This window comes from Magnolia sinica, chromosome 2 (assembly GCF_029962835.1).
Source record: "Magnolia sinica isolate HGM2019 chromosome 2, MsV1, whole genome shotgun sequence".
In the NCBI taxonomy this organism is placed as follows: domain Eukaryota; kingdom Viridiplantae; phylum Streptophyta; class Magnoliopsida; order Magnoliales; family Magnoliaceae; genus Magnolia; species Magnolia sinica.
Window position 1 is genome coordinate 139858866 of NC_080574.1, and position 15227 is coordinate 139874092.

The window sequence follows — 15227 nt, forward strand, 5'->3', positions numbered from 1 at the left end:
CCATGCACAACAGTCCACATAAACTGCCATGTCATCCATCTGTTTATATAAATGTCACACGGGCACGCCACGTACATTACCAATTGAATAATTCTGTCAAACCTTGAAACCAGGGCTCCATGTCACTACATACCATAGATATAACTCGGTGAACGGGATGACACTAGGTCTGTTTCTACCTTAACCATTCCAAACACATGGCTAAATCCATGGCTCAACTTGCGCCTAGGCCAATTAGGAAGAGGGTTTGAGGTGTATCTGGATAGGTGTTATCTATAATTTTTCATCGAAAACACTCCCACTGGCACCGAACCACTCCACTTCTTGGGAGAAGAATGTAGAAGAAGAAGAAAAAAAAAAAAACAACATTGGTACGTTGTATCTAGATGGGCTATAACACAAACATGCACAGAAACAAAATAAATAAATAAATAAATATTGGGTACTTTCAAGTGTGGTTAGGATATCAAATGGACGTGGGTCCTAGATCAATGGTTTGAATACCTACCTAAACGATGGGTCTCACTTGTCAGAACTTAAAAAGGACTCTACTCCCTTTGCCGAAAGGGGTCGCTCATCATATGATATCATTTCTTTCGTACTATTCAAGTAATTCCCACTTGAAAAAAAAAAAAGGCGGCAATACAAGTAAAGCCGAAGAATGATACGAATTGAATTTTTCCCGGTGCAGGGGGCATCGTAGCTTTATCTCAGCAGCTTCTTTTCACTTGTGTCTTCTTCATCGTCCTCATCTTCCCTTCCTTATTATTATTATTATTATTTTTTATATACTCCTTCTCTTCATGCATGCTGAATCGTCTACATGCATGGTGCTACCGTGTGAGTGCTGATCCGGAATTTTATTTTATTTTTTTTTTAGAGAGAAAATTTTCGAAATGAGCCATTGACAATTTTTCATGTTGATTCTGATCTTTGATTTTTGGAGTTGAATATGAGCCATTGACAATTTTCATTTCACTGATCTAAATTCATCTACCCATCTTTAGTTCAGCTTAATTTTCTTATGTTGTCCCGGGTAGCATAGCATTTAGAATATGTGTAGTTTCAATCATCTTAACATCTCACCATGTTGGTCCCGACAGGTGCCACCAGTTGGGATGTGACCAGGTAGAGCTGGAAGAGCCCGAATTGAGGTTGGGCCACCTATTCGTTGTGATGGATAAATAATGGGAGTTATCCAACTCCTAAAGTGTAGCTAGATGCAGTAGAATTACACGGCTAAGATTGTAGAAGAACAACAAAAACTCACATCAAATGGTAAGAACACACTTGAGAGAAATCACGAATAGAAATTTTATTTAAGCACAACTATAGGATCTGAGGCGACTATGGAAGTAAATCCTAAATTCAAATCACATGAAACAAATACAAATAAAACATGAACACATGATTTTACATGAAAAACTTTTGTGGGAAAAAACCAAAGTACAAAGTAATAAGCTAGTCCACTCTGAAAATGAATTATAAAAAATTAAATGAAATTATAAATGTGAAACCCTTCAGAAAACCCTAACCTCTCTTTAGAACAAGCTCCTCTCTCTTTTTAATAGCTTAAAATACCCCAATTCCGCATTAACCCATATTTACAGGCCACCAAGAATAAGAAACAATTAGTGCAATTATACGAAACTACCCACTTTGCCAATTTATGCATCGATCAATCAACATCGATTGATCAAGCTCTCACATGTTTAATCAATCGAACATACTCAAAAGTGCCCAAAAAGTTTACATGAATATTCCAAATTTTGTTGATTGCTCGAACCCCATGGTCAATAATTCAAACATATCCAAAATTGTCGAGAGACTAATCTGTCTAATCCGAAATTCACTCGATCGATCGACTCTACCCCTCAATCACTCGAGACCTCTATTTGTGCACAATTGAAGATATATCCAAATAACAAGCTCTTTAACTTAAGCTCATGAGCACAATTTCTCACACACACACAATGCAGATAAAACCCCTTAATTATATATAAGTCCTATAAAACTTTCTAGGTACATTCTAGAGCATTTACTACTCATTAAAATTGATTTTTCTAGAGCTATTATAATCATATGAAATTTTATGCATTTCTTCTCTACACAATTTATAAATATTTGAAAATGACAATTTTATCCCCAACTATACATTTCTACCAAATTACAAAAAATGCTAGTTAATGTTAGTACACAACTTCACTACTCTCCATTTGTGCTAACTTGAAGTACAACCCAACCATGCCCAAAATTCTTCAAATTTACCTTTCGGTAGCCCCTTTGTGAAAATATTCATCACTTGATCTTCGGTACTTACACCAATCAACTTCATCTCATCCCCAAGAACTTCCTTATAGATGAAGTGGTGCTCTATTTTCTTTGTTGGGCAACTAGAGTTGTAGCCACACACACACACACACACACACACACACACACACACATATATATATATATCATTGATTGTTTCATCCCACGCAAATAATGTAACCCTAAAGTAGATAATCGAGTGCTTGGATCGCTTATCCAATCTGCATCCATGAAGTCGTGAAGTGCAAATCAATAATTTATTGTATAATAAGCCATAATTATAAGTACTTCTCACATATGAAAGAATTCTTCTAATAGCATCAAGATTAAGTTTTCTAAGATTTTGATGAAATGGCTAACAACTTTGATGGCATATGAGATTCCTAGTCTAGTAATTGTAAATTAAATCAAGCTTCCTACCATCATTCAAAATATAACAGCGCTCTTGAGTTCATTTCCTTCATTTGCCTTGAGCTTGTGAATTACTTCAGTCGAAGCCATCAATAGCTAGCTTGCATTTTATTTTGCCAAACTTCTTGAGCTTATTCACAAATTGCCTTCGAGTAATAAATAATAATTTTTTGCACATTTTTACCTTAAGACTAAGGAATTGTTTTAACTTTCCAAAGTCTTTCATCTCAAATGTAATTGATAGTTCTTTACAAAGTCTTGCGGTTCTTTTAACATTGCTTTCTATGACTATAGTATATCCAAATACAATAGTATTATAGTATGCTTATTTTCATCAATCTTAATAACCAGAAAATATTAAGTATACAGAGATTCACCATACCATGCTCTAAGAGTGGCATAAGTCCATAAATTGTCTTCTTGAGCTTGCATATATAATTCGAATATTTTTCTGTCTTACACTTGAGTGGTTTCTTTATGTAGATCTCACGATCAATTTAGCTATAAAGGAAAGCATTCTTCACATGTAATTGCGTAAGCTTTCAACCATTGCATGCAGCAAGAGAGATATATATAATCGTCCACAACATCCTTACTCTCTACCGGGCTTATGTCTCATCATAGTCTAACACAAAGGGTTGTGAGAATCCTCATGCCACATGAGATGTGTTTATTTTATAAAACCTACCCACATGAGATGTGTTTAGCATCCACCGGCTCAGGAATAAAATTCCACATCTCATTCTTAACTAGAGTGATAACTTTTTCTTTCGTCAGATTCCAACTCCAAAATCCCTTTAGCTTCTTCATATATATGATGTTGGTTCTTCATCATCATGTATGGGCGTGTAAGAAAACAGTGAACGATATTTACAAAATTCACATTATCTTATCTATTCCTTATTGACACCATTCTTTTCCAAGTCAACCTCCATAAAGTTGGTTGATCTCATTCTCTTGAGTTGAGCCAATTGCTTCTTTGTTTCTCTCCATTTGATTCTTTGTAGCTCTGTCTTTACTCATTGAATAAAGCTTCTTAGTCAATAGGGAACTTCTTCTTCTTCTTCTTCTCTCTTTTTTTTTTTTTTTTTTTTTTGTATTTACATACATGCACTTGCACCCCCACACACCCACCCACTCACACCACAATGGGATTTCACCACAATGGGTAGTCGAACTGAAGACCTTATATTGAAAGTCTTGTGAGTCTACCAAGGCATGAGTAAGGACCCTTAGTCAATTGAGAACTTGAAAGAAATGATTCATTTGGAGTACTAGGTGAATGAGTAATCTTCATAATATGGATTTCTTCTATTTCCTCACTTATATTAATGGCTGCACATTGGGTAAGAATCAGCTGTGCATAATCAGCTACACAAACAACACCTTTTACTTATATATAAATCATTGGGAAATTTTTAGGTACACTCTAGAGCATGTGCTACTCATTAAAATGGGCTTTTCTAGAGGTCTCTATGGTTATACGAATTTCTACATCTTTCTTCTTAAGACAATTCCAAAGATTAGAAAACAATAATTTTACCATTTTTTAAAGACTTCTATGAAATTAAAAAATAAAAAATAAAAAATGCTCTTCTAACAAATGAGTAAAATACACATACATAAAAGAAGAATTATAAAAATGCCAGTACTCAAATAAAGAAGAATTCGGAAGGTCCATGACAAACCCTTAGACCAAATAAACCCAACAAATATCAGAAATATTATCAAAACTTTAGTACAGTTTCACGGTCTAATCAGAATTAAGTGCTGCACATAACAAAAGATAGATTTATTTCCAAGTTTCCTTACAACCCTAATCATGGGCGATAACTTGTATAGTTATATAATTACATGCAGTCGTATTATTGGCAATACAAGGATTTGAATGATGTCAGGAGTGAGATGGGGCTTGTCAACTTTTTATTTTTTCTAAAAAATTTATTTGTTTACGCTCTCAACATGGCAGACAGATATACATGGAATATAACTAATATTATGGTTGGCGGAGAGGCCGACAGAAGGAGAAGATAATTCCAAAATCAGTGTCAATGTTTATGTAAGTTTAAGACCATCTTAGGGACTAAACTCCCATGTTGCCTTTTAGAGTTATCAAGACCCAACACCAACAGGGATAGGTTGGTGGAGAGACTGTAGCTCTCATTTTCATGGCGTTAGACGGTGTTATGTTCCCCTAACAAACACCAAGCTGGGTCCACTAATCTCTTTTGAAATTGACATTCTGACCCAACAGCCAATTTAAGATTGATAGAGGCCATGAGGCATGTTGGAAGCCCTCAGTAAAAAAAAAAAAAAAAAGGATTTTCCAAAGTCCTCAAGTTTCATTAGTTACAAGGTGTCTACTATTTTAAAGACTTATGAGCTTTGCTAAGCCCATATGTGTAAGCAAGTCACCTAATGCTATGGCAGCCTGTCAGCCATGTGAAATATCGGAGCCATTCAGGAAGTTAACCTCACCATGTAGTTATTATTGCCTAAACATAAAGGTGGTTCATTTCCTAGGTGTTCCATGATGGCGGAAATAGGTTGACAGGTAAGAGAAATCTGGCAGTTTCTTTTTTCACGAATGTATGTTTATTCGGTTAATTGTGGCCCACATGACTATTGGACCAATCTAATTACTTTGATAGGGAATCTCCTAAGTGGTACCCTTCTGATCGATGGCTTGGATATTAATTTCACCTAGCTGTGATGCTGGCATATGTGGTGGCCATGTGCATTAGCTGACTTGTACATGCGTCTGGGATTAGCAGAGCTCCTATGTTAATAGGTATTGTACTATAATAGCAGCAGTTGATGTGAATATCAAACAGTTACTTTTGTAGAGTGTTAAACGTGTGAACAAGTGGGAATGGAAAATCATAAGTTGTGATTTGAATGTTTTCTTAATTCATTAATAGTGATTGATTGATTTATCAAAAGGCCCATCAAATGAATCTAAAAGAGCCATCAAATGGATCTAATCATGGGAACCAAAGAGCCAACAAAGCATGCATGTGAGAGAGAGAGAGAGAGAGAGAGAGAGAGGCTTATGGAAGGACTCAAAAACAAAGGGCTACCGATTGGGTTGAACTTTTTGCCCATCACTAGCTCTATTTCCGTTTGAAGAATTTGCTCATGTCTAATATCAGAGGCAGTTCCAAGATTCGGACAAACAAAGGCACATGAATATGTGCACTTTCCCAAGGAGATAAGACCCATGAATACTTAAAGGAGTGCATGGTGGACTGGGATTATTATAAGAGTTTCTACTCTTAAAAGCAAGGGTGCTTGCATATATATCGCATGAGTCGATCGAGAGCCATGTCAAATACAACATGTGCCAAATTCAGCCAGCCAACCCCAAACCTTACTCATCACTGTTGAGAGTCAAATATTGCATATCAGACCCATTTATTGCATGGATTTACAAGCATGACACTGTTTAATAGCCTAATTTAGTTGAATTTGTGATGCAGGGCGCCTTCATGAGCTTGGACTGGGAAAGGACACTAAAAAGCATGGATTTACCGATCTGATGACACTAAAGCATGGGACAGACTCCAGAAGACCAAGAGCGACGGAATTATACACCAGGGGTCCGCAGAAATCGAGGAATCGAAGCTCAAGTGGCCTGAAAAGTGTCCAAAATGCAAGATCATAGGGTCCCCACCATCTGATCAGTTCGAAACTTCACACGTGGCTTGAGGACCATAAATAAACCGTACACGTAAAATTTCAGCCCCTGGATCACTATGAAAGTGGCCCAACGGACAGATCAGCCCCTTAAATCCTTAAGTGAGACCCACCTGCTGTTTAGATCTGCTTCATCTCCGGTCTCCACGGTCTAAATGATGTGACAGAATGGATGGACGGAGCGGATTTCATATATACATCATGATGGACCCCACAAGGAGCATGCGAGTGCATAGACGGTGCACTCCTGCGGTGCACCGAATTCCTACAAAAGGGTCAGCCACCGCTGACCCGCGTCCTCTTCAAAAACGCAACAGCATTTTCGCTGTCGTCCACCGGTCCTCCTCAGTGGGGCCCACTCGACACCTGAAGTGATGATCCGAACCGTCCATTGTATCAAGAGGGTGGGCGTGAACATCGCCTAGGTGGCGTAATCTCGGAAGATAATGGAGAGTGGATTTCAGCTGTTAAAACGGATGATTAACGGTGACTTGAAAGATAACGTGAGCCACATGAAATGAGGACCAAAAGTAGTGCTTTCCACCTGATTTTTCGAGTAGAACGCAGTGGACGGATCGGATTTTCCAAAAAGATATTGAAATGGGACCCACCATCGTCACAGCGTCAATGACGCTACCCTGTTTTCGCAACCGGACGCCGTCCGACTTTCACGGCGAGTTGTACGCCCTTGGGGGCGGTCGGACGGCTGATCCGAGCCGTTCATCATGTAGGTGGGCCAGAAAGCTCCCAGAGGACGTTGTCCTTTTGGAAGGAAAGCAAAGAAGAAGAAGAGGAGAAGACTCCGAGTTTGGCTGCTGTGCGTCTCCGCAACCAACTCGTCCGCGATCTCCGGCCTTTCGCACGGACCTCCTGCTCTACATACAAGGAGTCCCAGCTTCCGCAGCTGAGTCCTGCCAGGACTCCACAGAAGGGAGGTGAGAAGAAAGATAAAAAGGCAGTTACGGTTTGGTTGAAAGGAGAATTTCGGAGAGAGTGGTTGCTGTGCGTGGTGGGCGGCTGCTGCACGGGCTTTACTGCTGAGGTGGCGGTTGCTGCTGCACGAGGTCAGTTGCTGCTGCTGAGGAAGCTTTTGGGTTTTGTTTTCGGGAGGTAAGGCTGGCGTGGTTTGAAGGCTTGGATGATTGAAGAAAAGAAACAGGGAATTCCTTTTGTTTCCTTTTTCTTTTCCTTTTATTGATGTCTTTCCTTTGATTTTTTTTGGTTCTAGCATGATCACGCTAGGCTAAACCTCTTAGCTAGGGCTAAGAGGTGAAGCTTGTAGCCTGATGGGAGAGATGTTGCTGGTGCCCTTTGATTAGATTGAAGAGATTTTTCTGATTTAATTTTATGGGAATATTCTTTAGTTTTTAATGGCATGTTGTGACTGAAATTACAATGGGCTTGCAATGGCTTTGAGTATTCCTCTTCTCTTATTTTGATTATAATGTCAGGAAGCCCTGATGTTCACCATCGTCTCCTGGGCATGGTTGGATGTCGTACCCTTCCTGATTTTCATACATTGTTGATTGGTTGGTAATTAGTTTAATCCTGTTGTTTACTTTGTCTCCTGGGCATGGTTAGATGATGGAATCCATTCTAATTCATACACCTTTCATCTCTTGAAACCTATATCAATGGCAGTTCAGTAAATTTCCATAATTTGTGATCCTGGCATACGATCTCCCTGATCTCTACAAGTGGATCCTCTGAATCCCTAGTTCCCGTCCTCTGAATTCCTAAAAGTCTTAGATAATTCTTCCACAATTATTCCTTAATTTCTATTTGGTTTAAATCACATCTTAGTCTAGTTCTAGTTCTTCTTGGTTTCGGATAACGTACAGGTATCAGTCCCTGTGGATTCGACCTCGGTCTTACCGAGTTTATTACTACATCACAACCCTGCACTTGGGGAGTGAACAAGTTTTTGGCGCCGTTGCCGGGGACTGACGGTTACGATTTTATGAAATTAATTGGTTTTAGGATTAGTTTAAGATTAGGATTTTACTGACCTTAGTTTTATTTATTTATTTATTTATTTCTATTTGAGTTCAAAACTAACTTGTTTCCTATTTTGTAGGATCTGGACATAAGTTTCTCAATTGGTAATTCCTTCCTAATCTCTCTACTTTTTCTGTTTTTAGAATTAAGGTGTAAATTTTAGAATTTTTCTAATTCTAGGAAATAGTTTATTTTTAGAATTTAGGTTATTTCTTTCCCTTTTTAGAAATTAACTTTCTATTTTTGTTTCATCTTAGTAACTTTCTAATTCTAACACTTTTAGAATCTAATTTTGTTTCCTAATTTATTTTTAGAATATTTGTTTAGAAACTAACCTTCCTATTTTATAGGCCTTTAAGATAGAAATTTCTAATTTGGTAAGCTCTTTCCCTACTTCTTATCTTTCAGTTCTCTTTTAATTATCTACTTTCTAGTTTAGATCTTTCCTAATTTATTTTAGAAATCTTCACTTTCTTTTAAAAATTTCTTCTTTTAGAAATTGATTTACTGCTATCTTTCTTTTAGAATTTAACTTATTTTATTTTTATTTTGCAGGCCCTTAACTTAGGACTGCAATTTGGTAATTTCTTTCCAACTCTCTTTTCTTTTTAGATTTCTTTTTCCTTTCTTAGGATTAGACTTTGAATTTGATTGAGGGCTACGAGTGTTTCATGCCCAAGTGGGCCCGTGACAACACTCGACGTCTCTTGACTGAAGGAGGATTAGTTGAGGAGTTGACTATCCATCGCAGGATTAGACACCGCTCGAAATCCCCTGAGTTAACTGAGGTTATGGCTGAAGACCAACCTCCTCTACTTCCACCCAGGGTGGAGGATACCCAGGATGAAAATGAGGTGCAACAGGCACCCCCGCCTCGTACTTTACGAGATTTTTTACAACCGGCGGGAGTGAGTACGCCCTCATGCATGATTTTTCCTGAAAATACAGGACAAATGGACATCAAGCCAGGAGTTATCCAACTCCTTCCCAAATTCCATGGACTTGAATCAGAGAGTCCATATTTGCATTTGAAAGAGTTCGATGAAATTATAGCTACATTATGTTTTCCTAATGTATCTGAGGATACGATTAGGCTGAAACTCTTTCCTTTTTCCTTAAAAGAGAAAGCTAAGACGTGGTTACATTCACACCGTCCTAGATCCATTGGCACATGGAATGACATGCAGAGGGAATTCATAAAAAAATTCTTTCCACATCATAAAACGATTACCCTCAGAAAAGCGATCATGAACTTTGCCCAAAAGGAAGATGAAACATTCTTTCAATGTTGGGAAAGGTTCAAAGATTTGGTCAGTTCATGCCCACAACACGGATTTGAAACGTGGCGCATTACAAATTTTTTCTATGATGGACTGACATCTTCCATGCGCCAAATGGTCGAGACAATGTGTAATGGAGAGTTCATTAATAAAGATATCGACGAGGTATGGGACTACCTCGACAGTTTGGCTGAAAAAACACAATCTTGGGACTATTACCCAAAGTCGAACACCACGTCTAGGCCGACTCAATTAAAGGAGAAAGGTGGATTATATCTCTTGAAAGAAGAGGATGATCTCAAGTGTAAAGTGACTACGCTCATAAGGAAAGTTGAGGCCATGGAAGGAAAGAAGGATAAGGTCAATGAAATTGTTTGCGGCATCTGTGATTGCAACATTCACACAATTGAAAACTGTCCTACAATACCCGCCTTTCGAGGAGTGTTGAATGAACAAGCCAATGCCGTAAATAACTATCAAAGACCTTTTACTGGACCTAACTCCAACACATACAATCCTGGCTGGAAAAATCATCCAAACTTTAGTTGGAGGAATGGACAAACGGCGACTCCTCCAGGTTTCTTCAATCAAAATCCAAATCAAGTGAAACCTCAAGAGGAACCGATTCAAAATCCCATACAAGAGCTGGCTCAGGCAATGCGGGGAATCACAGATTTTATGCAAAAGATAGATTCTCGTATGACGGTTATAGAAAAGGGGATGCTTCCTGCACAACCTATCCCCAATCCTAAACCGCGATACGAGATAATGATCCCAGCTCTTCAAATCGGATGGGGCATGCTAAATCCATCACCACTCTTAGGAGTGGGAAGATCATTGATAAAACTCTTCAGGTTAGGCCCGAAAAGCCTCAAGAACCAGAAGAGGACAACAATGATGGATCCAGTGATGCCCCACAAAAAGTGGAACCGGAACTTTTAGAGAAGCCGGTTGCTCCATTCCCCAACGGTTGGTTTCACCAAAACCTCTCTCTAACTCTCAGGATATCCTAGAGGTGTTGAAACAGGTGAAAGTCAACATTCCTCTACTTGATGTCGTTAAACAGATACCTTCATATGCCAAATTCCTAAAAGACTTATGCACGACCAAGCGACGAAAAATTATTCAAAAGAAAATCTTCTTGACTGAGAAAGTGAGCGCCATCCTGAAGCAAGACGTGCCGCAGAAATTCAAGGATCCCGGTAGCCCAACCATATCATGTGTAATCGGGAACCATCGAATTGATCACGCACTTCTTGACTTAGGAGCGAGCGTCAACTTGATTCCCTACTCGGTATACAAACAGTTAGGTTTGGGGGAATTAAAACCCACCCTAACCACACTACAACTTGCTGATCGCTCTGTTCGTGTACCAAGAGGGATAATTGAGGATGTGTTGGTCCAGGTCGATAGATTTTACTACCCTGTAGATTTTATCATCCTGGACACCGAACCCATCAATAACATGAACACTCAGATTCCTGTCATTCTTGGTCGCCCATTCCTTGCCACTTTAAACACAATTATCAATTATAGGAATGGTATCATGACTTTATCTTTTGGAAATATGACATTGGAGTCAAACATCTTTTTTAATAACGACAGAAACTTAGAGGATAATGACGACTTCCATGACATTAACATGATTGACTCTTTTGTGGAAGATACGACACCTCTGACCTTATCCTCAGACCCTCTAGAGACGTGCTCGGCCCACTCCCATGATTTTGATGATGACATGATTAGGGAGACGTGTGCCTTGCTTGATACTGCACCGATACTTGAAGTTAACCGGTGGAGGCCACAATTTGAAGAGTTGCCCCAAACTGATATAGTGCCTCTACCGTCTAACCTCAAGCCACCAAAGCTTGACCTAAAACCTTTGCCCTCTGATTTGAAATATGCATATTTGGGTCAAGATGAGACATACCCGGTGGTGATCTCTGCCCACCTGGAGAAAGAACAGGAGAGTATGCTTATATCTACTCTCATTGAGCATAAAGGAGCCCTGGGATGGACGATAGCGGACCTCAAAGGAATCGATCCCTCGATTTGTACTCACCACATATATCTTGAGGATAATGCAAAAACCGCTCGGCAACCACAACGTAGACTAAATCCAAACATGAAGGAAGTGGTTAAAGCCGAGGTTCTTAAACTACTGGACGTGGGTATTATATACCCTATATCTGATAGTCAGTGGGTGAGTCCAACTCAAGTGGTCCCTAAGAAGTCCGGAATCACCATCGTAGCCAATGCTAATAATGAACTCGTGCCAACTAGAGTCACTACTGGTTGGAGAATGTGCATTGACTACAGGAAGTTGAATACCGTCACGAGGAAAGACCACTTCCCTTTACCATTCATTGATCAGATCCTGGAAAGGTTAGCTGGTCATTCCTATTACAGTTTTCTTGACGGGTTTTCGGGCTATAACCAGATAGAGATAGCCCCTGAAGACCAGGAAAAAACCACATTTACATGTCCCTACGGCACTTTTGCCTATCGAAGGATGCCATTCGGACTATGTAATGCCCCTGCCACCTTTCAGCGATGTATGCTTAGTATCTTTTCTGATATGGTGGGGCAATATCTAGAGGTCTTTATGGACGATTTCTCTGTTTACGGTCCATCTTTCAGCAAGTGCTTGGAAAGTCTTAAATGTGTGCTGAAAAGATGTGAAGAAAAGAACTTGGTACTTAATTGGGAGAAGTGCCATTTCATGGTTCAGAAGGGAATTGTCCTTGGGCATATCATCTCGTCCAAAGGAATCGAGGTAGATAAGGCAAAAATCGATCTTATCTCTAACCTACCTCCACCCAAGAACATCAGAGACGTGCGATCCTTTTTAGGACACGCAGGATTTTACAGGCGATTCATAAAGGACTTTAGTCTTCTCTCTCGTCCTTTATGTAATCTTCTTCAAAAGGATGTTCCATACGAGTGGACTGAGCAGTGCCAGGAAGCTTTCACCAAGCTTAAAGGCACGTTAACCACTGCACCTATCATGCAGCCACCCGACTGGAACCTTCCTTTTGAGCTTATGTGCGACGCTTCTGATTATGCTCTTGGGGCGGTCCTAGGCCAGAGAAAAGATAAGAAGCCCTACGTCATTCATTACGCGAGTAGGACTCTAAATCCTGCCCAGGTGAACTACTCGACTACGGAAAAGGAACTCTTAGCCGTAGTGTTCGCCTTGGACAAATTTAGGTCCTACTTGATCGGATCCAAGATCATTATCTATACAGATCATGCGGCACTGAAGTATCTTCTCTCTAAGAATGATTCTAAGCCCCGCTTGATACGATGGATCCTTCTACTCCAAGAATTTGATTTGGAAATTAAAGATAAAAAAGGAGTAGAGAATGTAGTGGCCGATCACCTTTCTCGCCTTAATACCTCTGATTCCCTTGAGGCGACCCATATCAATGATATGTTCCCTGATGAACAACTGTTCAGAGTCTCCCATTCACCTTGGTTCGCTGATATTGCTAATTATCTTGCTACAGGTGCCATACCGACACAGTGGGCCCGCGCAAGATAAGAAGAAATTTTTCACCGAGGTGCGCAACTTTTTCCGGATGATCCTTACTTATTTAAATATTGCCGACCAAATTCTAAGGAGATGTGTACTAGACAATGAGCATCAAGCGTCATCTCCTTCTGTCACTCAGAGGCCTGTGGTGGTCACTTTTCTGCTAAAATGACTACGGCCAAGATTCTGCAGTGTGGCTTTTACTGGCCCACTATGTTTAGGGATACTCATGAGTTTTGTAAAGCTTGTGAGCGTTGTCAAAAATTGGGAGCATTGTCCCGTCGAAATATGATGCCTTTGAATCCCATTCTTATCATCGAAGCATTTGATTGCTGGGGCATCGATTTCATGGGACCATTCCCCCAATCGTTTGGGAATCTGTATATTTTGCTCGCCGTGGATTATGTCACTAAATGGGTCGAAGCGATTCCGTGTCGAAAGAATGACCATCGCACGGTCATTAAATTCCTAAAAGAGAACATCCTTTCTCGATTCGAAACACCTCGAGCCATCATTAGTGATGGGGGCTCACACTTTTATAATAGACCATTCGAGAGCTTAATGAAGAAATACGGTATCTCTCATAAGGTGAGCACCCCATACCATCCACAGACAAGTGGATAAGCTGAGATTTCCAATAGGGAGATCAAACACATTTTGGAGAAAACGGTTAACCCTGACCGTAAGGATTGGTCAATCCAATTGACCGATGCCTTATAGGCTTACTATACTGCTTTTAAAACCCCTATTGGAATCTCTTCCTTTAGACTTGTCTATGGGAAGGTTTGCCACTTACCTGTGGAGTTGGAACATAGAACCTACTGGGCGATCAAAAATCTTAATTTCAATCTGGACAATGCTGGTTCGCTACGTAAACTTCAATTGAATGAACTTGAAGAAATTCGGAATGATGCGTACGATAATTCGAGAATTTACAAAGACAAGATGAAAGCATTTTATGACCAACACATTTTGCGAAAATCATTCACGCCTGGTCAGAAGGTCCTTTTGTACAATTCTCGATTACATCTCTTCCCGGGTAAGCTTCGATCTCGTTGGACCGGCCCTTACATCGTTGTTACTGTTTTTCCTCATGGGGCCGTTGAGATAAGAGATCCCGACAATGGAAAAGAATTTAAAGTAAATGGACATCGTTTAAAGCCATTCGTCGAGAAATTTGATTCAGAGGACATGTCCATGCCTCTGACCGATCCTGTTTACCAGGACTGATCTCCTAGTCTGATGGAGGTATAGGTAGGTTTATCGCTTTCATAGGATTAGGGTAGTTGCTTTTGTCTGGCTGAAGACGGTAAACTTCGCGCTCTTGGGAGGCAACCCAACTTTTCACTTTTCTCATTCATTAGTTCAATGTTTGTGGGTAGCATTGCCGCAAACCCTCACGAGACTACAACTCGTCCACTAGGGGTAACCTAGGGGTTTAAAGGCTTGTTGCATGCGCTAAATGCAATCGAGAGCACCTGCGAAAGTGGTATAGGTAGGATTTTATTTTTGTTAGTTTTGTTTTACTTTCTCTCTCGTGCTGACCGGATTCCATGCTGCGATCTCTTGGAAAGTCCCTCACGATTCATCATCCAGGTACTATCTTCCCTTCACTTTTTCTTTACTTTTGTTGTTCTATGCGCATTCCATACTCATATCCTTTACATTGAGGACAATGTAGCTTTTAAGTTGCGGGTGGGAGATTAGGTTACCTAATCAGTATTTTCTTGAGCAAAAATTGTGAAAATTTTTAAAATTTCTCTGGACTTTCTGGTGAATTCAAAGTGATTGGATGACCATCTTTGATTTAGAATTACAGGATATGGAATGTTGGTGATTTACTGCTAGTGGATTCAGTTGCTCGTTAGATTTCACAGTTAAGTTTAATTATTAATCCATGATTAGAAGTTGTAAACATTGATTGAGTCATGATTTCACATGTCACATCTCGCTTACATATTAAGATTTCAGTTTGAAACTGAAGGGTTAATTTGGTG

The 15227-nt window shown here is 39.7% G+C and overlaps 1 non-coding gene across 1 annotated transcript; it reads right to left on the reverse strand.

Annotated features, from left to right (window-relative positions):
• Positions 1–9644: 9644 nt before the first annotated feature.
• On the reverse strand, positions 9645–9751 carry LOC131238377 (small nucleolar RNA R71). The gene has a single exon (XR_009167779.1). It is a non-coding gene; the product is annotated as a small nucleolar RNA R71 (small nucleolar RNA).
• Positions 9752–15227: the final 5476 nt, after the last annotated feature.